Raw genomic sequence first — 26,361 nt, 5'->3', positions numbered from 1 at the left:
TTGTAGCTTGCTTGCTCTCACCAGAGACTTGCATGTGCTGCCCTTTGCAGAGTTGCTTGCATCTTTGCTTTACACAAGCCCCCCAGCATGTGGCCCTAGAAACCCTCTATATAACATTTTGTGTTATCTACCAGAAGTGCCTCAGCTCCCCTAGACTTTGTCCAATTGATATTGGCTGTCCTCGCTCCCTACAGACTCTACTGACCCTCTGACTTTGTGTTTATCTATCCCTCATAAAGTCATACATAAGTTACTTGTATAGTTGGCAAATGGGTAACCTATTCTTAATTGGGGGACTGTAAAGTATTCACCTGTTCAGGAAACGTGTGAACCTTTGTTTCCTTCCCTAACCTTTTAATTTTTCCACAATCTCAGTATTGCATTTAAGTATTAAAGTGATATATTCATATCCACTGTCTTGGCTATTGAGGTCACCTCGGGGTGTAGGAAGTGTGTGTTTGACATCCCAAAAGGGTTTCTACTTACTTAACTGAAACTGAAGGAGTGTAACTGAAACTGAAGGAGTGTATTTTTTAAGTGTATTTTATTGTTGCATATTGCCCTTTCTAAAGAAGGTGTTTTTTTTAAGAACTGACTGTTAAATGAATAAATTATTATTTTAATAAGAAACCTTGAGTATACGTTTTATTTGAATACATGTCACTGTGAATCTCTGTGTTGCATCTCCACAGCTCACATTGACCCCTCTTGAGATAAGTCTGGCTGTTCAGTCACTCTAACAATGGGGGTCATTACGACTTGGGCAGTAAGAGATCTGGGCACCGGTAAAGAAACCGGTGTCGGTAATCCCTTACCGCCCTATTCCAAGGTGCCTTGGCAGGGACTATAAGGAACGTGTGGTCTGACCACACGTCCCTTACGGGTCCCGCTAAGGGACCAGGGCGCTAATAATGGGCTTGCAAGTCACAAGCCCGTTATTAGCGCCCTCCCCATTCCCATTGAGCCCTCTGGGGGCTCAAATGGGAATGGGGAATGGTTTGTTCAATGGGGACTTACCGGTCACGCCAGGGTCGGACTGCACCGGTAAGTCCCCATTGAACAAGACCGGTGCCGGTCCCGGTATCGGAGGCAGCCATGGCACAAATAGCGCCTCCAATGAGGCCCAATGTGTGTAGTACAGACCAATACCAAAGGTTGGGTTGGGCTACTGCATACAATCTTGCCTAACAATGTCCTATGATGTTCTCTGCTACCCCTCCCTCTCTTGTGCAGAATAAGTAGCCAACTCTGTAAAGTGGCTTTCTAAAAGTATTTCCCCATTTTGTGAGACAAGCCCCTCGTGAACAATAGAAGTGGTTGACCCAATTTGTAGAGACCTTCCCACATGACACATTTCCGCTTGAGATGCCCGAGGTTAATCATTGAGTCTGAAGGCTCAGGCCACTTGATCGGTGACTGTAAACGTTGGTAAAGAACTGGTCTAAGTTATTCATTGTAATCACTGCTTGCTTTGCGGACCATTCTGCATTCAAAGACGTGCTTTGAATTGATTGATATTTATTTTTATCGCACTCGTACACAAGTGTTGAAGAGCGCGATACATGCAGCATGGATGCTGTGACCAGGTTGTCCCCTGATAAATGGACATAGTGTGCACGCGCAGCAAATGCTTCACAATACCTGGATTATGATAAAAGTGTATGACGAAAGTTTGAGGCATATACTGTGAATGCTTGATAAAGGTCTAAGGAAAAGTTAAAACAATTAGCTGTGCCAATGGTTGTTCCCACACACTCTAGTTTAGGCACCTTCCTTTGAATATGCAAGGTGGTGCAGCCCATAATGTGTTCACCACTACTGAGGTTTGTGTAGTGCTGGGGGTGGCGAGTGCTCGGAGTTCTGTCTGCACTTGACGTCAGCTGAAAATAATTGCTTGCAATTCATACATATGATTGTTGATCCCTCTGAGAGTTTTGGCTGTCGAGCCACTGGCCTTCTGTATGCTCGAGTCTACCAGATTTGGCATGTACTGTATGAATTCTAGAGAGCGCGGAATACACTTGAATCCATTTAACTCATGGAGCGAAATTGCTTGAAGCACCATAAAAATATCATTGGGACCATGTGGTTTCTACACTTTCTTTCTTTTAACTACATTATGGTCCCGGATCATTTCCAGCTGCCACGGTTGCTAATAGCTCCTGCAGACGGCTTTTATTGTTCCAACAGTAGCTGAGTTCCTTCTGCTATTCTGGTGGCTGTGTTTAAATGCACCCTGTTCCAGAAACACTTCAAAACAGAACATGCTGGCTAATCCCACAAGAAAGATATAAGTCATAATTTACAAGTGCGCCATGCCTTTCGTTCAAACTAGAATTTAGAGAGTGGAATTATGAAAAAAGGAGCACTAGAATAAAGCATATTATATCACCAGAATGAAGCTTCCATAACTATGACAGAAAGATATCAATACCAGGATTTGCCAAGGATCAAACAGCAGGTAAATGGGGAAAAGAGAATTCGTTGTAATGGCTCAAAATAACTAGAACTAAACAACTGCCATTCAATATTCAAAGCTTGGGAGTGCAGACAGTGACGAAAGAGGACACTGTCTGGGAATATTAAACTATGAAGTCTAGATCCAGAATGTAGACTCAAAGATGTATGTTCTAAAGCGCCTTAAAGCACCAAAGGCTCTTCTTTTGATGATTGTATCAATACTTCCAATACAACGATGGATTCTTCGGCACCATTCATGCTTTATCTCAACATGATAAACACAGGACTAATCATTGTAGCCAGACAGGTGCTTGTGCAGGAGTTCACATTCCTTTCATTGTTACTCAGGACTTTGGGAATCACACTTGTTTAGTGGTGGACATTCACATTGACATTGGGCCTCATTACGAGTAGGGTGGTAAGGGATACCGGGCAACGTTAAGGAGACCGGTGCCGGTAATTCCTTACCGCCCTACTACGAGTTCCCTTAGCGGGTCTCTCCTTCAACGCCTAGTTTTACCAGGCGTTATGGAAGGGAAAGAAAGAAAGAAAGAAGGAAGGAAGGAAGGAAGGAAGGAAGGAAGGAAGGAAGGAAGGAAGGAAGGAAGGAAGGAAGGAAGGAAGGAAGGAAGGAAGGAAGGAAGGAAGGAAGGAAGGAAGGAAGGAAGGAAGGAAGGAAGGAAGGAAGGAAGGAAGGAAGGAAGGAAGGAAGGAAGGAAGGAAGGAAGGAAGGAAGGGAGGGTGTGGGAAGGAAGGAAGGAAGGAGGAGAGGGTGTGGGAAGGAAGGAAGGAAGGAAGGAAGGAAGGAAGGAAGGAAGGAAGGAAGGAAGGAAGGAAGGAAGGAAGGAAGGAAGGAAGGAAGGAAGGGAGGGAGGGAGGGAGGGAGGGAGGGAGGGAAGGAGGGAGGAAAGGAAGGAGAGGAAAGGTAGCAAGGGAGTTGGAGGATTAAGGTTGAAGCAGTAGGTAGAGACACAGATACTAAAACAAACTGAAGAGAGACAAACCTCAGGTACACTGTAAGTAAAAAGAGAGTAGACATTGCACATTCTTTCAAGATCAAGGTTTCAAACCTTTTGTTCTACTGATGTTTTGGACTACAAATTCCATATGTCCTACTCACCATTGTCAAAGTGAGGGGTCATGAGAGTTGTTCTAAAACATCTATAGAGTCCCAGTTTGCAGATCACTGTTGTAGATAACGGCCATGCAAAGGATCATGGCAAAAACGAAGCCATTTTAACCATGTGATTGTGTGCAAACTATGTATGATCCTCTAAACACAAAACAGTGAAGACACATCCATACCTCAGCCATACTAAGCACATAGATATCCTCACACAGACATGGACATCTCACAATGCACAATTTGCCAACAATCAGAAGACAAACATTTTCCTTTTAAGCTGCAACTCAATAAAGAACACGACTTGAAGTGCAACAACCAGCATATGGATCACACCAACACAACACGCAGCAGAGTTTGCCCACTGTTGTGGAGTGAAAACAAAGCCCCAGAGTGACAGAGAGCGCAAGGTCATGATAGGCCCCTTTTGTGAGAGTGAAGCTGGCTAATGTGGAGTCCCATTGAAACATAATGACATGTGTGCTGCAGATGCTGACTTTGTGTAAACTGGGAAAGAGCATCTTTTGACAGATTCAAAACTGCAGCAGTACACATAGGAAAAGATACATTGAAATGCGAGGCATGTGAAGAAGGCCAGGCAGGGTGCCTTACATTTAAAAAGTGAAGCCAAGTGACTTATTTCAGAGAAAGACATTTACTTTTCACAAATAAACTGACATTTAAATGGAAAGGTTTATTTGTTGGAAAAGTGAAAAAGGATTTTCTATGTAACTTTGGCCTATGTGTGAATCATGCCAAAAGTGAACTTATATCTGTCCAAACCGTCCATAAAGAAAGATTGTATTATAAACAACATGCCCAGAAATAATAATAAATGCATATGTAAGAATGTGTTGAAAGGGGCCCCTAGGGGACCCTGACGTCTATGGAAACAAGGCGGGTCACCACACACAATAGAGACGCCAGACACAAGGTTGTATTCCCAATGCTAGGGTTTTATTGCAAAGCAAAAGTCTCAGTTGGCTAACTCGGTCTCACGCCCCGCGACGTGTATCTCTAGACCTCGAGGGACGCAAGAGAGCGAATTACGTACATCAGTTACATAAATACAAAATGCATATCAAGCAATCAGCTATGACATGGTTAACACCCCTCTTCATTGGGATTCTTTGAACTTGGTGTGATGATGGACATCTCGACCACTATGACACCTTCAAACATCTATTCTACTAACAATTTGCAATTTGTGAGTGCGCAGGCATCTTTTTGGTTATTGAATAGAACATGGCGCTTCGGTTCTTGGAAGCAAACTACATACAGAGGGGGTTGCATTCCGGACCTTGCTATCTATCAGGTGCTATTCGCGTCCTGGGAGCCGACATGCTCTAGCGGGATCGGAAAGGGGGGCCGTTAGAAAAGCATAATTCAAGCCTTTAGCCCTATTATTCTAACATATTCTACCATATAACGTGACTGGCTGGCAGCTGTGAAATGATTAAATGCCCTGCGGCTCTGCTTCAAGGCTACATTAAGGAGGGAGCTGGGCATTCTTCCTGGCGCTGCCTACTTTTGTGTTTCAGCGAAACTCTTGTTATCCTCTCGGCCCTGTGGCCTTGTCCTTTTCATATACAGATAACAATGTGCCAAAGTCGAGTAGTGTAAGCAGAAAATATACTGCGAAGCAATAGGAACAGAAAGCAATGAGCAATGGTTAGAAAACAAAATGGCGATTCTTGTTACATCAAAATGGCTGTTCATTAGAAAACTCGAAAACCTATATTTTGTCATATCGTGCATGAGACGGTTGGCCCACTGCCACCAAAATGCGTTTGCCGTCTCAAATGAGATTTCTAGACTGACAGTGTAAGGACATATATGGGATTTTACTGCCAGCATACAATATGCAGAATAGAAATACAGCCAGGCCCAGTTTTTCATACTGCAGGCATTATTTCAGTAACAGCCAGTAACAGCCAGCAGGCAATTTTTCAGAATACTTAGTAAAAAAAAAATAAAAAAAATAAAACATTTAGCATAGTGTTCTGCCAGGTTAAAATAAAGAGGTGCCCAATTTTATATTGGATGTTTAATGTGTGAAAACTGCATTAGAATACAAACCTGATTAACTCTGTACTAATTGCCTTACTAAAGTACTAATATCAATCTCTCTAACATTATAATGCAGTTTTATGTGCACAATGAAATGCAGTCTATGTTTTATGTCCACAGTTTGAAATTAATTTATCCATGAAGAGGTCCACACTAGAGTTTATTTCTTCATCTTGTAGAGAACATAAATATGTAAAATGAGAAATAGTTGGTTTTCAAATTAAGTCTTCATTGTCTTGAAAAGCGAAGGCCTAGGACACATTCTTGTTGTTCTGATTGGTAGGGATTGTAGGTGGATAAATCACGTCAACAGAGGGCTGAATTAGAGTTTTCTTAAGGAATGAAGAGAAGGGAGGATTCAGGTTGTGCTGGGACAAAGAGATAGACGTTGCCATATCTGTTGAACTCCATGTGGGTTGAACGCTGGCTACGAATCTAATCAGCTGGCTGCTCCGCACACATACAAAGGAGTTTGGCACTGGGTCTGCGAAGACAGCAAGGTCGTGAAGGGACTTCAGATATTACTGGCCTTGGTAAGATTAGTGCCAAGTGAGGAAAAAATAGATTGTTAAATGTATGTTGATACAATTTACTAATAGTACAGGGAGTTTAGCGAAAAATACTCCATGTTTATTTTTCTCTCTATGTTCAAGGTTTGTAAAAACTAAATTAGTTTTTGTAATATGCCTGCTGGTTTCTGTTTTTATTTTATATCTTTCAGGTAATGCTGTAAAAATCATGTTGTAACAAGTTTTGCTGTTTATAATTGTCATTTAATATAGAGTGCATCAAAAACAAAAATAAAGGAGACTTTGGTGTAATTCATGCATTTGTGAATCATTTATATAGGGGAAGCACAGATGTGATGTTTATATCAGAGCAGTAGTACATTCACCAATGTATCACTGTAGTTAAAATAGCAAGCAAGGTAGAAAGGTTTGTGTAAGTGTTGCGTATGATTCCTTCTTTGCATACTAAAAAGAAGGAGTGTCAGATTAGACACATAGATTACTGGATTTACAGAAGCCAGTACTACCAGCCACAAACCATAGTTGGTGCTCTAAATAAACTCTTTGGATTCTCTGAATTGTCAAGTCTGGGGTCTCTCTACAGGTGAATAAAAGACATTCTGATAGAAAGGAAAGATTTGGTTTATGATGGGGTTGTAGTATAAAAAAAAAACATGCTCACCACTATACTACTAAAATAAGATAATTCTGAAAATACCACAACGTAAGATACCACTAGAATTAACACCAACACAAGCTAACAATAAATAATCACTAAAATAGAGTAATACCAAACGACCTCTAAATGTAAGGCCAGTTTACCACCAAAATATTACAGTAAGAAAATACTGCCAAATCCCAAATTTACCCCAATAAGACAAAATCTCTTACAACATGTAAGCACATCTTGTTGATTTAAAGCTGCATTTTCTGAAGTATGGGTGCAGATTGTGTTTTCCCCACTGAACTGAAAGGCCTGTGTCTTTGTAACTTTGAACTCAAGACCTGTGGACTGGGCCCACTGGGAAAAGTAGGCCTGGTTCAGTTGTAAATACAAAGGAATAACAGAGAATTAGATCAGAATTGTGGGTGCTGCAGAATACACAGCCAGCAGTCTGGTCGCCCAATTAACTGTATATTAGTAGCCAACAGAAATTACATTTTTTAGGGCTGACTCAACCTCATGAAATGGCTTTAGAGCAAATAATGGAACTTCAAATATTGTTTAAGAAAAAGACCCTGCTGACAAGCAGAGGTTTGTGTCAGGTCAAAAGAACAGAAATTAATCTTTAGAAAAGTGGGGCTGCTCTGAAGCTGAGGGGCACATGTAATGCTTGGCTATATGATTAACATTGGGCCAACTTTTTTTTAATTAAAAGAGAATTGTGTGTCAAGTGAGCTCATCCTGATCCCATATTAAAGGGGATAAGAAGCATGTTGGTGCCATGTAAATATGAATATTGTATGATGTTTACAATTTGAAATATGAAGACAATTATGATTCTGGCCCTCTCATAATTCCGAGGAAATGGAAAGTTGGTGTGTTGATAGGTTAGGGAAATAAGGTTTGAATCTTGAAGGGTCAGATTTGTGAATATCCCGGATCAAGTGAAAATCAATAAAAAATGGTAGCTCCTCCCAGGAAGAGAGTGCCGAGATTACTATTTTCCGACTCACCATAAAATATAGAACTCAAATATATATATGTGCCTGCAGTTATCTGAAAAAGTAAGGTAGCTGCCATGTTGGGAGTTTTTAAGGAGACTGAACAAGTTAAACCCACTTGTCATTTTGGGATTATGAATATTTTTCCTCTCTCAGCCTCTATCATTCACACCTCCCAACTCCTTGGCCTATCAGCAGACAGTGGGCATATTTGAAGAGGGGGAGGGATAGAGCTGGCCAATCCATTGCATGTAAAGTATGATAGTAATGGAGTTTCACCAGCCCTGTAAGATTTTCAATCTGAGAGGGACATGGGACTTACTTTTGGGGTTTTTGCTTTTCCTTGGACTTTTGAAGTTTTCTTTGTATTTCCCACCCTATTGCTGGAGATAGTCTACTTCTGTACTCTTGCAAGGAACACCTAGTAGAGATAGAAGGAGAACTACCAAGGCCCTAAACATTGCCTGCAAGACAGAAACTGGGAAATCTAGAAGCTAGCTGGGCCTGCCATTTGAGGAGCCAGATGAAGTCTGGGTGCTGGGGACATAGCAAAAACAAAGAGGTGATGGCTGGAAGGTTTAGACTTAATCCTAACCACTGGCAATGCTCTGGGCAACCCTCCAGACCACCGTTCTTCAGCTGCCAAGCCATTACAGAAGGGAAAGACCATATGCAAATCAGGCTTGGCCCCACCCCAAAAGGGGCAGTCCAGCCCGAACTGCTAGGCCACATCCCTTCTGCACGAGACCACAAGCATCCCCAAACATGTTTCGCCCTTGTTGGGGCTCATCAGTGAGGAGTAGCCTGGGTCTCTAGGCCCAGCAGGCACGGGACCCACGTCTGGGCATACCCGTCCCACTCGGGGTGACATAGCAAAAACAAAGAGGTGATGGCTGGAAGGTTTAGACTTAATCTTAACCACTGGCAATGCTCTGGGCAACCCTCCAGACCACCGTTCTTCGCCTGCCAAGCCATTACAGAAGGGAAAGACCATATGCAAATCAGGCTTGGCCCCACCCCAAAAGGGGCAGTCCAGCCCGAACTGCTAGGCCACATCCCTTCTGCACGAGACCACAAGCATCCCCAAACATGTTTCGCCCTTGTTGGGGCTCATCAGTGAGGAGTAGCCTGGGTCTCTAGGCCCAGCAGGCACGGGACCCACGTCTGGGCATACTCTTTTGTTTTGCTATTGTCACCCCGAGTGGGAAGGGTATGCCCAGACGTGGGCCCCTTGCCTGCTGGGCCTAGAGACCCAAGCTACTCCTCACTGATGACGCCCAACAAGGCTGAAACATGTCTGGGGATGCTTGTGGTCTCGTGCAAAAGGGATGTGGCCTAGCAGTTCGGGCTGGACTACCCCTTTGGGGGTGGGACCAAGCCTGATTTGCATATGGTTTTTCCCCTTTTGTAATGGCTTGGCAGGCGAAGAACGATGGTCTGGAGGGTTGCCCAGAGCAATGCCAGAGGTCAAGATTTATTCTAAACCTTCCAGCCATCAACTCTTTTGTTTTGCTATTGTCACCCCGTTTGGGAAGGGTATGCCCAGACGTGGGCCCCTTGCCTGCTGGGCCTAGAGACCCAAGCTACTCCTCACTGATGACGCCCAACAAGGCTGAAACATGTCTGGGGATGCTTGTGGTCTCGTGCAAAAGGGATGTGGCCTAGCAGTTCGGGCTGGACTACCCCTTTGGGGGTGGGTCCAAGCCTGATTTGCATATGGTTTTTCCCCTTTTGTAATGGCTTGGCAGGCGAAGAACGATGGTCTGGAGGGTTGCCCAGAGCAATGCCAGAGGTCAAGATTTATTCTAAACCTTCCAGCCATCAACTCTTTTGTTTTGCTATTGTCGCCCCGAGTGGGAAGGGTATGCCCAGACGTGGGCCCCTTGCCTGCTGGGCCTAGAGACCCAAGCTACTCCTCACTGATGACGCCCAACAAGGCTGAAACATGTCTGGGGATGCTTGTGGTCTCGTGCAAAAGGGATGTGGCCTAGCAGTTCGGGCTGGACAACCCCTTTGGGGGTGGGACCAAGCCTGATTTGCATATGGTTTTTCCCCTTTTGTAATGGCTTGGCAGGCGCAGAACGATGGTCTGGAGGGTTGCCCAGAGCAATGCCAGAGGTCAAGATTTATTCTAAATCTTCCAGCCATCAACTCTTTTGTTTTGCTATTGTCACCCCGAGTGGGAAGGGTATGCCCAGACGTGGGCCCCTTGCCTGCTGGGCCTAGAGACCCAAGCTACTCCTCACTGATGACGCCCAACAAGGCTGAAACATGTCTGGGGATGCTTGTGGTCTCGTGCAAAAGGGATGTGGCCTAGCAGTTTGGGCTGGACTACCCCTTTGGGGTGGGACCAAGCCTGATTTGCATATGGTTTTTCCCCTTTTGTAATGGCTTGGCAGGCGAAGAACGATGGTCTGGAGGGTTGCCCAGAGCAATGCCAGAGGTCAAGATTTATTCTAAACCTTCCAGCCATCAACTCTTTTGTTTTGCTATTGTCACCCCGAGTGGGAAGGGTATGCCCAGACGTGGGCCCCTTGCCTGCTGGGCCTAGAGACCCAAGCTACTCCTCACTGATGACGCCCAACAAGGCTGAAACATGTCTGGGGATGCTTGTGGTCTCGTGCAAAAGGGATGTGGCCTAGCAGTTCGGGCTGGACTACCCCTTTGGGGGTGGGACCAAGCCTGATTTGCATATGGTTTTTCCCCTTTTGTAATGGCTTGGCAGGCGAAGAACGATGGTCTGGAGGGTTGCCCAGAGCAATGCCAGAGGTCAAGATTTATTCTAAACCTTCCAGCCATCAACTCTTTTGTTTTGCTATTGTCACCCCGAGTGGGAAGGGTATGCCCAGACGTGGGCCCCTTGCCTGCTGGGCCTAGAGACCCAAGCTACTCCTCACTGATGACGCCCAACAAGGCTGAAACATGTCTGGGGATGCTTGTGGTCTCGTGCAAAAGGGATGTGGCCTAGCAGTTCGGGCTGGACTACCCCTTTGGGGGTGGGACCAAGCCTGATTTGCATATGGTTTTTCCCCTTTTGTAATGGCTTGGCAGGCGAAGAACGATGGTCTGGAGGGTTGCCCAGAGCAATGCCAGAGGTCAAGATTTATTCTAAACCTTCCAGCCATCAACTCTTTTGTTTTGCTATTGTCACCCCGAGTGGGAAGGGTATGCTCAGACGTGGGCCCCTTGCCTGCTGGGCCTAGAGACCCAAGCTACTCCTCACTGATGACGCCCAACAAGGCTGAAACATGTCTGGGGATGCTTGTGGTCTCGTGCAAAAGGGATGTGGCCTAGCAGTTCGGGCTGGACTACCCCTTTGGGGGTGGGACCAAGCCTGATTTACATATGGTTTTTCCCCTTTTGTAATGGCTTGGCAGGCGAAGAACGATGGTCTGGAGGGTTGCCCAGAGCAATGCCAGAGGTCAAGATTTATTCTAAACCTTCCAGCCATCAACTCTTTTGTTTTGCTATTGTCACCCCGAGTGGGAAGGGTATGCCCAGACGTGGGCCCCTTGCCTGCTGGGCCTAGAGACCCAAGCTACTCCTCACTGATGACGCCCAACAAGGCTGAAACATGTCTGGGGATGCTTGTGGTCTCGTGCAAAAGGGATGTTGCCTAGCAGTTCGGGCTGGACTACCCCTTTGGGGGTGGGACCAAGCCTGATTTGCATATGGTTTTTCCCCTTTTGTAATGGCTTGGCAGGCGAAGAACGATGGTCTGGAGGGTTGCCCAGAGCAATGCCAGAGGTCAAGATTTATTCTAAACCTTCCAGCCATCAACTATTTTGTTTTGCTATTGTCACCCCGAGTGGGAAGGGTATGCCCAGACGTGGGCCCCTTGCCTGCTGGGCCTAGAGACCCAAGCTACTCCTCACTGATGACGCCCAACAAGGCTGAAACATGTCTGGGGATGCTTGTGGTCTCGTGCAAAAGGGATGTTGCCTAGCAGTTCGGGCTGGACTACCCCTTTGGGGGTGGGACCAAGCCTGATTTGCATATGGTTTTTCCCCTTTTGTAATGGCTTGGCAGGCGAAGAACGATGGTCTGGAGGGTTGCCCAGAGCAATGCCAGAGGTCAAGATTTATTCTAAACCTTCCAGCCATCAACTCTTTTGTTTTGCTATGGGTGCTGGGGACGACCCGTGACCAAAGCCTTTGACGAGATCTGTGGTGTCCTCAGATGTGCCCTGCTGTTTACCTGAATGCCCGATAACCAAGCCTCCCATGTAAGTAGATCAATTCAAATGCCAACAAAAATATGGGGGGAATCTGCCAGCATTAATCTCTGTCTCACAGAGCAGGTAGGGGGTTGGAATTGGGCAGACCGCTAGCACCTTATATTAAATCTAACTCAAATTAATTCCACCATAGAAAATCACCCTATCCATTTAAATGTAATTGTGCTGGGAACTGCCTACCTTAATCCTTTCCATTAAATTGTGGGGATAGGGTGAAACTGTGTAGATCCTTAGTCCATTGAATCAAAGTAAAATCAATGTATTACCATATAGAAAAATCACGGGTTGAGTGTTGTTAGAGTTTGCAACTAACAGAGTTCATGCCCAGTGTGTTAGAGACGGTATAGACAATAAGTTCTTAGGTGACTATGTTTCAGAAACCCCGGACTTCTGTGCAGAATGGGGGTGTCCATAATCTCAAAATAGGTACCCCTACAACTCTGCCTTTCAACAGAATGCAGAGTGTGCAAAACGAAATTTCCCATTTATTAACTTGCATTCTAAATCAGAATTCCAAGGCACTGCATATTATGCAAATAAAAAGCCCAAAACAATTTCTCCATTCAATTCCTTTTCTAAACTTTGGCTTTAAAAAAAAAGTCCAAAACAATGTTCTCATTGGGTTCCTTTACTAAACTTTGCCTTTCAAATAAAAAAATAAAAAGGCAAAAACATTTTTTCATTGTGTCTATTTCCCAAACCCTGTCTTATTAATAAAAATCAAAAATGTTTTTTTCTACTGTATTCCCACTCCCTATACCTTGCCTTCAAATTAAGGGGCCATACATTACTGATGCCTGGGAGCGGGGGTGGCTGGGAGAGAAGAGTATTGTGATAACCAAAGCAATCACTGGGGGTTGTTTCAAATTTCCTAATTGTTAAGGTGCAAGAAATACCCTGTGTGTTTTGATTTAAAGTCTTTAAATTCATCCTGTGTTTGTGGTAGTAACTGAAAGCCCATTATAAATATAAGTCAATCAGTGCAAGTAATTTGAAATTGTGATATTGTGTAGAGCCCTGGTGTTGGTGGCTGGTGTTTGTGTGACTGTTCTATTATTCTTCGTCAAACCTTAAATAAATATATATTCTTACTATACACCAGCCTGGTTCCTGGCTCATGTGGACTAAGAAGGGTATTGGTTGGATGGTGCAAGATAGGTTGGAGGCCTCAATAAAGTTGAATCAGTATAAGCACGTTGGTGCACGCCACCTTGCTTGGGGGGGGCAACTCCGTGAGTTGTGCGTGACCGCCCAATACATTGTGATAAAGATGGGGGATTGTGGCCTGGATTTGGTGGAGAGTCTTCACTTTTGACAGGGCAGTAGCAGCAGACTATTAATTTGGGTGTAATTGCATTGCAGTGGATGCAACATTGTGTTCTATTGTGAACGTGCCATTCAGACCTGTACCCTGGGTTACAAGACGCTGTATAGATAAAACAGTGTTGATTTTAAGTTGTCATTGTGAGTGGAAACTAAGCAGGTACAGGGTCGAGAATATTTGTCATTGCATAGAGAGTTTATAAGGTCACAGAACACATTTCAGAATGAGCACTGTAGCAATCAATATGGCCAGGAAGAACCACCTATCAGAATTATTTATTAAAGGAGAATGGGTAGAACAAGAACTGTCGCAAGCTAGAATGATGCAGGAGGTAACCATTACAAATGTTTACATATGGCAGGATAATGGGCTCTTACATCAGGCCCTGACAGACTTTTATATGACACAAACCATCAAAGATGAGCACATTAAAATGGCTCAGCTCACACCACACATGTATTTCCATATGCTGATCATGGAAGAAAGACACCAGAATATTGTGGCCTCTGAACAAAACCAGGCTGAGCTTCTGAATCAAGCCCAGAAAGAGGTGAAACAATTAGAAGCCTAAGAACAACAGAGCCAAAATGTAGCGTTACAATTTGATAATATTATTGAACAGCTAAAAAATGAGTCGAAAACACAGTAGCAAGAAAATGTAGAGTAAGAGAATCAATGTTCTGCACTGTAAAGGGAGTATAAAGAATGTGTTGAAATCAAATTAAATGAGCAGGTTATCAAGGGGGTTGACTCTCAGAGTTTGTTCAACCAGATGCACCAATATCTGAACACCTTGAAACAGCAGAGAGAGAGCAGTTCAGGGAAGAAAATAACAAATAAAGTCAATAGAGTAGTGCCCTGTTTCAGGAAGTGCGTCAGTTAAGGGTGGACGTGGAGAAAAGTGTGTCATGTTCTGAGAACTGACTGACAGAAGGTTACAAAATGCACAATTAACAAACTTGTGAGGCAAACAGAGATTGACCTAGAGCAGGCAACACAGGCCAAAACTGTGCAAGGGGAGGAGATTAGTCTCCTGAAAAAGAAACATGCTGAATATGCGCAGATGGTGCTAGCCTCGCAGAAGGAACATTAGTCCTATTTTGTAGAGAACAAGGGACTAAGAGACTGATTAATGGCACATAGTAAAATAATACACGCCACTCAAACACTGGTGTCAGAATTGAAAACTCAGGCCTCTGCATACCACCAAGCGAAAGCAACTGATAAAAACAAACGTAAGAGGTTGGAAAGTGAAATAGCCAAATACAAACAGGCGTTGAGGCACCCTGACCAGTCAGGTCATGGAAAAGCACACTCCTATTACGGAGTGCTGACCTCCTTACCAGGGACCTGAAGCCAACTCACTACCTCATATTTACAGAGTGCAGATGTCTTCATGCATACCATTTCTCAAGAACAGGGAAACATGTGGCAGCTGGACTCACCCAGGCCTAGTCCACTGATCCAGAAGGCCAGTCCTTATCAGACATTGATGAGGGTTCAGGCTTACCAAGTAGAAGGTAAAGTGGCCAGACCAGTGGTTTCTGGGAATTTAAAAATACCATCTGACCATGAGGGTTCCTATGATGAAAAGATCAGGGAGTTGTACTAGAAGAAAATTAAGTTACAAAGGGACCACCTGGGTTCAGGCCTCCTCATTCCTCCTTTCCACCTCCTGGGTGGAAAGGAGGAATGAGGAGGATGAGAAAAGGGCAGTACAAGGGAAATGACCATGAGCGCCCACAGCACCACATGAGCGAAGATTCCATACCCTGTAATTCTGGGAGATATTCCCAGTCTCATAGAGGTAGGGAGCACTTAGAGGACAGGGAATGGATCAACAAAAGTAGCAGCTCTGGGTCAGAGGGTGAGTGGACTCAGGTGCAGCAGAAAGGGAAGTCTGACAAATAGAAGAAAGGTCTGGTGAAAGACCCAATTCGACAGATAAAGGCCATAAAAAGCTTAATGAATCCCTACCATAATAATGCAAAATACTCAATATGGGAGCATCTAGCCTTTATGCCCAAATGATGACATCCTTTGGTAGTAAAAATGATCGAAATTGCAAGGAATTTGCTAAGTGGACATTCTCGCCTGAATACTCATGCTTCTTTGCAGGGCTGGAGGACCAAGATCACTAAAAATGGTCCACCTATAAGGCCATCATTCTTAAACACTTCTCAATTCAAAGGAACCTGTAAGAGGCCCGCAATGCGGCATTCAACCTGCAGTGTGGGGAAAACCAAGCACCTAGAGAGTTTGTGCCGGAACTGAAACAAGCATTTCCACAGACTTCTAGGCTGGTGAACACCAATAGCCCGGAGTTCATCAACATATATTTTCATGCACTCCCAAAATACATAATGACCCAATTAGTAGGTGATTTCCATGAGTGAAGGATCCTGGATCGGATGATAGAACAGGCCACCAGGATGTATGAGGTCCAAAAGCCATCTGAAAATAAGAATAACAAAATAAAACATATCAAACATACCTGCCGCTGTAAAGGTAGCAGAGGTGAAAAATATTTCCCCATTGGACTTGAAGACAGTGGGGGGCTAATAATACTCCTCCCACCAATCAGCAGAAGGAGAGGCAGAGGAGACCCTTGGTTCCAACCCAATTGGGTGGTAGCCAGGCAGAACCCCAGACGCACACTCCGTCTGACCCTGCCACAAGGTAACAGACCCATCCTGGGTTATGTCTACACTCCCCCGGCGCAGAAAGGAGGGCCCAACAAGGTAGGTACCACCCCAGGAATCTTCCCCCAAATCTTCCCTCCAAACTTCCCTAAGGAGGGAAGAAATACTCCACCCTCACCCTACACTTCTTTCCCAGATACCCTTCACACCTTAATTTCCAGAATAATTCTACTCTCTCTGCCCCCTTTCAGGACAATAGATTTCCAAATCTGGGAGAAGGGAGACCTAGGATGGAAGGTTGTCAGGGAAACTCCTAATGCCAAAGCTACTCCGGGTGAAGGGACAGCTACCCTTCCGGGAGCAGCAAAAGTATGAATCTAGACCTGCCTAACAACCAGAAAAAATGTCACAACTTGAGTGACAAGTCCAAAAATTAACCCATGGCCTGGCTCGCATGCTGAGGGCTCAGCAGAACCCTCAACTGGAAACGGCTGCCTGAATAATTTACCACCTGGCCCTGATGCCCTGAGGGAGCAATGACAGGAAGAAACCTGCAACAACCAACAGGTTCCAGAGGAGGGGGCCCGGGTGGAAGGGAGATGCTCTTATGCTCACCTGGCTCCCACAGGAGCGTCGGTCGGACCCGGACTGCTGCGGCCTCCACCCACGTGATGCGTAGTGCAGCGATGACGGACTGGATCTGCCCTCCTTATCTTGTATGCTTGACTCGTAGAAATATTTTCCTACAAGTGGAGAGCTGGATTTAGCCACTTGTGGATTCAAGTGATAGCACCCTGTACTGTCCTCTCCACTAATCACCCTGAAGTGCCCTTTCAGCAATCTCACCTTATATTCTTCAAGGATGAGCTCTCCATCCTGCAAAGTACGCAGGGGCACGTTGATGACCAGTTACTTCACTGGCCTGAAGATATTGGAAGAGTTGTAGACAGATCCTGACTCCAAAAGGTCCTGGCGAAGAGCCGTAAGTATATAGTTCGTAAGAGTTCAAAATGTCTGGAATTCACTCCTGTCCAATTCCTCTTGTTATCTTGCAGCTTTGACCCAATAAGAAGATTGACAGCTGAAAGTGCTCCGGTAAAAGTCTGTGTTACCCAACACTGTCCGGTAAAATAATGCCAATGGTTTAACTTGCTGCTTTCTCCTTTTATTACGGGTGCGGCATAAGAAGATGTGGCGTGCTGATGAATAATACCTCCGGCGGTAGAATCAGGTAAGCATATGGCGGCTAAAGAGATTGTCTCTGTCTGTTCTCTCTGCTCACCTTGTTTTTTCTTGTCCCCCTTAGGTGCCGGGATTCGGCGATGTAAAGATGAAGACAGCACCGGATCGAAGAGATGCTGCGTGGAACGGTGAGTATGGCACGGCGCTGCTGCTGGCGATGCAACACTTTTAAAATAAAGTCTTTCCTCTAGTTTGAAGATGCAAAGAATCCGGGATCAGGTAAGAAATCAGGTAATACTCTTGTTCTAACCTATGCTTCTTTCCTTCTTTCTAGATGCTCCAGGTTCGAGGCGGGCGTGGCAGAAGGCTGGATGCTGCTGCTAGCACGGTGAACATTACGCTGTTGGATGCAGTATAACGCGAAGCATGTGCTGCTCTTTGGGCGTGGTTTAAATAGCCTCCAAAGTAGTCCCAGGTAGGTATTCCCTCCCGACCACACCCGAGTAATAAAATAGTCCCTAAGGTAAAGTAGTCCCTTCCAGGCCTCACATGGACTTGGATCTTCTTGCAGCATGGTCTGCATCAGGTAAGTGTGCCCCTATGAGCCTGGCGCCTATGGTGCCAGGACTGGTGTCCCATATGAGCCTGGCGCTATAGGCGCCAGGACTGAACCCAGACAGCCCCTAGCAGGGGTTGCTGGGTTTTCTCAAGGCAACATGATGCCTGCTCCCGGGGCTGATGGACGTAGTCTGGATGCCCGGGGGTATGCATCATGACAGCACTCCCCCTCAAGGCCCCTCCTAAAGTCGTTCTTCCTCTTGGTCCTGGTTTGTCTGGGAAGTCCGATGGAATCTCTTCACTAATCAAGGTGCATGAACGTGGTCACTAGGCTCCCATGACCTTTCCTGTGGCCCGTAACCTTTCCAATCGATTAAGTAAAAAAGTTTTGATTTAACCACCTTGGAGTCCAGGATGTTTTTCACCTCGAATTCAGGTTCTCCATCTATCAAGATAGGATCTGGTGGATTGGTTAATCTTGTTCCTGGTTGAACTGGTTTTAAAAGTGAAACATGAAAGACAGGATGAATTTGCATTTTGGAGGGTAATTCCAGTTTGACGGCCACCGGGTTGATAATGGCCTTAATGGTGTAAGGTCCTAAATATCTAGGATTAAAAGTCTGAGTTCCTTGCAGAGGTATGTGTTTTGTAGCTAGCCAAACCTGATCTCCAATTTGGTACTGTGGAGTTTCACTTCTGTGTAGATCAGCATTTTTCTTGTATTTCTCTTGTGCTTGCTTCAAATGTTCTGTTGCTTCCTTGAAGGCTTGTGTAATAGTAGAATGCAAATGATTAACTGCGGGCATCTCTAAGTGCTGAGGCGAATCGAGTTCTGAGGTTCGAGGGTGGTGTCCATATATGGTATAAAAGGGGCTTTGTCCAGTTCCTGAATGTACTGAGTTATTGTATGCATATTCGGAAATCCATAAAATATCTTTCCAATTACTTTCGGTCTGGTGAAGCATGCAACTTAGGTACTGTTCAAGGTTCTGGTTGGTCCTCTCCGGTGACTGGTTGATAACCTTACGTCGATTTGCGCCAATTGGCAACATTTCTTCCAAAAATGTGAAATGAATTGACTACCTCGGTCAGAGACCAATACGGAAGGAAACCCGTGTATTTGAACGATGTTTTCGAGGAACTCCTTGGCCAGAATTGAAGCAGAAGTTAATCCCTTCAAAGGAATAAAGTGGGCCATCTTGGAAAAAAGATCCACGATAACTAGAATGGTGCTAAATCCATTACATGGAGGTAGATCAGTAATAAAGTCTAAAGACAAGGTGTGCCATGGTGTAGGTGGAATATCCAGAGGTTGTAAAAGGCCAGCTGTTTTTTTCTTCTGACTTTTGTTTTGGGCGCAAATGCTGCAAGACATCACAAATGACTTTATATCTTTTCGCCAGGTGGGCCACCAGAATTGTCTCTTAATTTTAGCTTTGGTTTTTGCGATACCTGATGACCTTCCATCAGGGTATCATGATAATTGGAGATGACAAACTCCTGTAATTCCTTGTGTGGTAGAAATAGTCGTCCTTGATAGTAGGGTAGATCATTGATGACTGAGTAATCCGGGCCTTTCTTTACCCAGTCCTGCAGGGCTAATGGATCGAAGAGTTGTTGGATTTTTAAATGAATTTCTTCTAGTGTCTGTAAAGTAGTTATGCCAAGAATTCTTTGTTCAGAAATTATAGGCACCTGCTCCAGGTTCACATATGCTTCTTCCATTCCTATTCGGGATAAGGTATCTGCCTTGCCATTTTTACAGCCTGGTCGATAAGTGATCACAAAATTGAATTCGGCAAAGAACAATGCTCATCGAAGTTGGCGCGATGATTTGGCTTTGGCTGTTTTTAGATACTGTAAGTTCCGGTGATCGGTGATTACAGTAATGGTATGCCTGACACCGAGAAGATAGTGCCAAGCCTTAAAGGCGGATTTAATGGCTAATAACTCTTTATCGGTAACCGCATAGTTTACCTCGGGTGCCGAGAACTTTCTGGACCAAAATGCCACTGGGTGAAGTTGACCAGTTTCAGGATCCTTCCTGGACAGGACAGCTCCCATGGCTCAACTGGATGCATCAGTTTCTACTATGTATGGAAGCTCTGGGCGTGGATGTCTTAAGACAGGCGCAGACGTGAATTTCGCTTTCAGCTCTTGGAAGGCCTTTTCAGCCTCTTCGGTCCACAAGAAGCATTTGTTCTTTCGCAAAAGTGGTGTGATGGGATGTACAACATGTGAGAAGTCCGGAATGAATCTGCAGTAGAAATTGGCAAATCCGAGCATGCTTTGTACCCCTTTAACTGAACTAGGTGATGGCCACTTGAGAATTGCGTCCACCTTTCGTGAGTCCATTCGGACTCCTTTTGGAGTCAGGATAAATCCAAGGAATTCAACTTCCGTAACATGAAAAACACATTTTTCCAATTTTGCATATACCTTGTGCTGGCGTAGTTTCTCAAGGACTGCACGTTCGTGCTTAACATGGTCTGATTCTGAGGAGGAGTACACTCGAATATCGTCTATGTATACGACAACACAGACGTCAATGAGTTCACGGAGGACATCGTTCATAAAATACTGGAAGTCTGCTGGTGCATTGGACAACCGGAAGGGCATCACCTGATACTCGAATAATCCGTACTTGGTGCAAAAGGCCGTCTTCCATTCATCGCCTTTCTTTACACGTACCAGATTATATGCCCCTCGGAGGTCTAACTTAGTGTAGGTACAAGCATCCTTCACTTGGTCTAGTAGTTCAGGGATCAGAGGCAACGGGTATCAGTTCTTAACAGTTATCTGGTTCAATGCGCGGTGATCTATGCACGTTCTGAGGTCACCTTCCTTTTTGGATATGAAGAACAAAGCTGAAGATGCAGGAAACTTGGATGGGCGAATAAAGCCATTGGCAAGGTACTGCTCTAAGTATTGTCGTAGGTGAAGGTTCTCAGGTTCTGTAAGGGCATAGATCCTGCTACAAGGGGGTTGTGCACCGGGTATGAGATCGATTTGAGGAGGTAAGGTGTTTGCCTGTTCCTTTTGGAAGACATCCTGGAATTCTTGGTATTCTGGAGGTAGTTGCATGACTGCTGTGGTCACTGTGGCCAGGCCTGCATTCTGATTTTTCTTTGGGTAACAGGTTTGTGCACAATCCGGGAAGTTTATTCTCTTCTCTCGCCAATCAATACAAGGATTATGTGTTTCCAACCAAGGTATCCCCAGTATTATTTGGAACTGTGGGGCTTTGATTAGATCAAACACAATAGTCTCTCGATGCCCATCCTGACCCAATAGTGTCATCTCTGCGGTGGAGTGAGTTACAGGCCCAGAGGCAATTTCAGTTCCATCGTCTGTGGTGATGACATCTGAGGTGGTTTTTCGGCAGAGAGGTAGATTCATCCTGGAAGCCAATTCATAGTCCACATAGTTTCCTATGGCCCCGCTATCAATGTATGCCCTTACTGTGTGCATACGCGATGGCTGCCCTGGATCTACGAGGACCATTGGTATGATGAAATGCGAGGTCTGAGTATCCTTCTTCAAGCTCGGCAAGCGGACCTCTACGCTTGTCGGCCGTGGTCGTTTCCCGAGTCTGATTTCATATGGCCTTTATCAGCAGCTCCTACCACCTTCTTGGGTGGTTTTACAGGGCTATCCCGTAGAAAATGTCCAGAAGTTCAACAATATAGACACAATTGCATTTTCCGTCTCCTTTCCCTTTCCTTTCGAGTTAAGGGTCCTTTGACCCCCCCTCCCCTGATTTGCATTGGTTCTGATGCATCTGTTCCTCTGGGGGCAACGTTGGATTTAACCAATACCCGATTTTCGAACTTAGCTCGATAAGCCTTTCTATTCTGGAGTCGATGATCCAGCTGGACCACTAAGTCTATAAACTCATCGCAATCCTAAAATGGGTTCACAACTTGAGCCAGGACGTCTTTAAGTTCTCCCCGAAGTCCACGATGAAACAATGTAATTCGTTTTTCCTCTAGCCATCCGGTTTCCACCACCAATCTATTTAAGGTTGCGAGATAGGTTAACAGATCCTGGTTACCCAGTCGTAAGGATAAGAGTTTGTTATCCACGGCTTGTCCATGTGAATGTCTGGCGAATAGTCTTTACATGCGCATTTGAAAACCCCGGAGGAGAGGGCCATCCTGGTTGACTAGCGGAATGGACCAATCCGCTGCGCTGCCACTAAGATATGATAATACAAAGGCTACTTTAGCTTGGTCGTTTGGAAAGGCTCCCGGTCTGAATAAAAAGTGCAAGCAGCATCGGTTCATGAACACGGCAAACCTCTTGGGGTCCCCAGCAAAGCGTTCAGGTGGAGCTAATGGAATATATCCTGGTAAAATCATGTGCACAGGATTGCTTGATGAAACTGGGGCTGGATTCCCCCCAAACCCTGGTAGGGGTGTTTGTCCAGCGTGGTTCTGCAGCAGTTGTCTGGCGAGATCATCTGTGCGCTCCTTCGATACAATTAGTTCTCTTCTGAGGGCATTACTCTCTTGGCGAGTGGTGTTCACTTCCGCCCTAAGTTCCCCCAATAGTTGGGCCAGTTGGTCGGTTTCTGAAGTTTCCATAACACCCGGGTGGGGATTTGTAGATAGGCTTCGCATTCTGTTACGCTCACCTGGCTCCCACATGGGCGTCGGTGGGACCCGGACTGCTGCGGCCTCCACCTACGTGATGCGTAGTGCAGCGATGACTGACTGGATCTGCCCTCCTAATCTTGTCTGCTTGACTCGTAGAAATATTCTCCTACAAGTGGAGGGATGGATTTAGCCACTTGTAGATTCAAGTGATAGCACCCCCACTGTCCTCCACACTAATCACCCCTGAAGTGCCCTTTCAGCAATCTCACCTTATATTCTTGAAGGATGAGCTCTCCATCCTGCGAAGTACACAGGGGCGCGTTGATGACCAGTTACTTCACTGGCCTGAAGATATTGGAAGAGTGGTAGACGGATCCTGACTCCAAAAGGTCCTGGCGAAGAGCCGTAAGTATATAGTTTGTAAGAGTTGAAAATGTCTGGAATTCACTCCTGTCCAATTCCTCTTTTTATCTTGCAGCTTTGACCCAATAAGAAGATTGACAGCTGAAAGTGCTCCGGTAAAAGTCTGTGTTACCCAACACTGTCCGGTAAAATAATGCCAAGGGTTTAAATTGCTGCTTTCTCCTTTTCTTACGGGTGCGGCATAAGAAGATGTGGCGTGCTGATGAATAATACCTCCGGCGGTAAAATCAGGTAAGCATACGGCGGCTAAAGAGATTGTCTCTGTCTGTTCTCTCTGCTCACCTTGTTGTTTCTTGTCCCCCTTAGGTGCCGGGATTCGGCGATGTAAAGATGAAGACAGCACCGGATCGAAGAGATGCTGCGTGGAACGGTGAGTATGGCACGGTGCTGCTGCTGGCGATGCAACACTTTTAAAATAAAGTCTTTCCCCTGGTTTAAAGATACGAAGAATCCGGGATCAGGTAAGAAATCAGGTAATACTCTTGTTCTAACCTTTGCTTCTTTCCTTCTTTCTAGGTACTCCAGGTTCGAGGCGGGCGTGGCAGAAGGCTGGATTCTGCTGCTGGCACGGTGAACGTTACGCTGCTGGATGCAGAATAACACGAAGCGTGTGCTGCTCTTCGGGCGTGGTTTAAATAGCCTCCAAAGTAGTCCCAGGTAGGTATTCCTCCCCGACCACACCCGAGTAACAAAATAGTCCCTAAGGCCTAAGGTAAAGTAGTCCCTTCCAGGCCTCACATGGGCTTGGATCTTCTTGCAACATGGTCTGCATCTGGTAAGTGTGCACATATGAGCCTGGCACCTATGGCGCCAGGACTCATGTCCCATGAACGCAGACAGCCCCTAGCAGGGGTTGCTGGGTTTTCTCAAGGCAACATGATGCCTGCTCCCGGGGCTGATGGACGCAGTCTGGATGCCCGGGGGTATGCATCATGACAGATGCAAAGCCCTAGAGGAAGCTTACTTTCCTACTGGAACAAAACCCCTGGAAAATCCTAAACTTGTATCTTGTCCCCCGAAAAGTCGGAACCGAAAGAACAGAGGGTAAGTAGGAGAAATCGAAAGCCAAAAACAACCCACTGTGTGGAGGAAGTCTGCAGCATCCTATTTGCAGGAGAAGAATCCCTCGAGGATTCAGGGAAGAAAACCTTCTCTTTCCGGGATGGAGAGGCCCCTCCCAAGGAAAGATGGGTAACAAGAGATCCTGATTTGGATGGTATAAGTATGGAGATCGACCCAGAGCAAGAAACTCTTTAACCCAATCTTTTTTTACAGATTCCAGGCCTCCAACACAGAAAACTGTCCAAGATCACACAGTGTCAGAGTTCAATATGTAAAAGTTATCTGCAAAGCTGGGCTATAATGCGCATTTTCTATGCCCCCTTGAGGAGAGAGAAGAAATATTTTTTGATTCTGGCAACTACAGGGTCAGTGTGCATTATCAGCGCTGGCAGATACTGGATCAGATACTGGATCACAAGCCACTTACCTGTCCAAAAAGGCCTTTGACCAACTAAATTCAAGAACGGTAGTGTAAACAGGGAAACGACTATTGCTGCAGTGGCACGCGAACACGAACGCTGCTGGCAGTCCTGAATAGAGATCAGGATATTAATATAACCTCAGTCGATTCTTTTCCGTCGCATGTCTTTTTTGTTTTCCTATACGTGGGGACCAAGATTAGATTTGTGGGTGTACCACTCAATGGCACTACCTGTGAATGTGTATGATGGTTACAGCATTTTTCGACATGCGGATGACGTCTACCGTGTCGTAATTACACTGTGCAGACTAAACTGTTAGTGTTCAAATGCTGTGCATGGTTACATCTCTACACAGATAAATCAAGAAGAGGGATAGATCCCACAATCAAGCCACCACCCACTGAATACACAGCAGAGATTCAGAGACTCACCCGTCCTATAACGAGGCAACACATATTTGCTAGTTGCACTCCGTCCTGAGGAAGGTGTCATGATGCCTACCCCCTGGCATCCGGATCGAGTCCATCAGCCCCGGGAGCAGGCATCCAGATACTCATTAAAACCCCAACAGCTGTTTGGTTTCAGTCCTGGTGCCTTAGATCATGCTGCAAATGAGTCCAACCCAACGTGAGGCCTGGATGGGACTATTTTATTACAGGGACTATTTTTTACTCGGGTGTGTTTCTGGGAAACTTCTTACCTGGGACTACTTTGCAGGCTATTTAAACCACGCCCGAACAGCAGCTCATGCTTCGTGTTATTCTGCATCCAGCAGCGTAACGCTCACCGTGTCTGCAAGTCAGCATCCAGTCTTCTGCCACGCCCGCCTCGAATCCGGAGCTCCTAGACAAAAGGAAAAGAAAGGAGAAGAGGTTAGATCACGGACATTATTTGATTCCTTACCTGATTCCGGACCCGGCACATCTCCGAGCCTGGAAAGGACATTATTTAAGCACGCATCGCTTTGCCAGCAGCAGCGCCGCGTTATACTCACCAGTCCACTGCATCTTTCAACTCAGCGCTGCCTCCATCATTTTCTTTGTTGAAACCCAGCACCTGGGGGGAAAACAAAATGAATAACAAGGTGAGCCGAGAAAACCGACAAAGACAATCTCTTTGCCACCATAGGCTTACCTGCTTTACCACCGGAGGTATTATCCTTTAATTCGCTGAATCTTTCTATGCCACACCTATAAAGGGAGCAAAAACAGCAAGTTAAACTCATGCAACTTTTACCGGACAGTGTTTGGTAATACAGACTCTTACCTGAACGCCATCAGCTGCCTCCAGGCAATATTCTTTTGGATCCAGCTGCAACCTAACGAGGGAATGGAACAAGAGTGAACATCAGACATATTGAACTCTTTGAACTTTATAGACACTGGAGTCAATATTCCTCCGGAACTCCTCCAGTACCTTCAAACCAGTGAAATAACTGGTATCTACGCGCCCCTGCATGCCATGCAGGATGGAGAGCTCATCATTTAAACACATAAGGTGAGGTTACCAAGAGGGGATATCAGAGGTGATTAGTGGCGACAGCAAGAACAGTTGGGGGGCGCATCACTAAAGTCCACGTGTGGCTAAATCCCTTTCTCCACTTGCAGGAGAATACTTCTACGAGTCCAGCAGACAAGATTAGGCGGGCCAGTCCAGACTGTAATCTCTAAACTACGCATCGCGTTGGTGGAGATCACAGCTGTCCGGGTCCGATCGACACCTCTGTGGGAACCAGGTGAGCGTAACAGAAGGTTGTTTAGAATATTGGTGCAAGGCGGTCTCCGCCCTGAGTGGACTAAAACCAAAACATGTGTTGACAAGAAAGAACTTTCTGTAACAATACAGAGGGTCACACCTGAAACACACAAGAGTGTTGAACTTGAATCTAAAAAACGGTATTATATATATATTGGGGTTAATGAACACCCTTGTTTTTGGAAAATATGTTGGTATGAATTGGTTTGTATGAGTTAGGTATGAATGATGAATGATAGGCAAATTTGTTCACAGGCTGAGTCTCTCTCTTTGTTAGTATGTAAAGTATTCATTAGCAAGTAATAACTGCTTGTGTTATGTAAATAAATTA

Source organism: Ambystoma mexicanum, chromosome 3q (genome assembly GCF_040938575.1).
Source record: "Ambystoma mexicanum isolate Mex_15411 chromosome 3q, UKY_AmexF1_1, whole genome shotgun sequence".
Lineage (NCBI taxonomy): Eukaryota > Metazoa > Chordata > Amphibia > Caudata > Ambystomatidae > Ambystoma > Ambystoma mexicanum.
Note: the sequence above shows the minus strand (reverse complement) of the source record.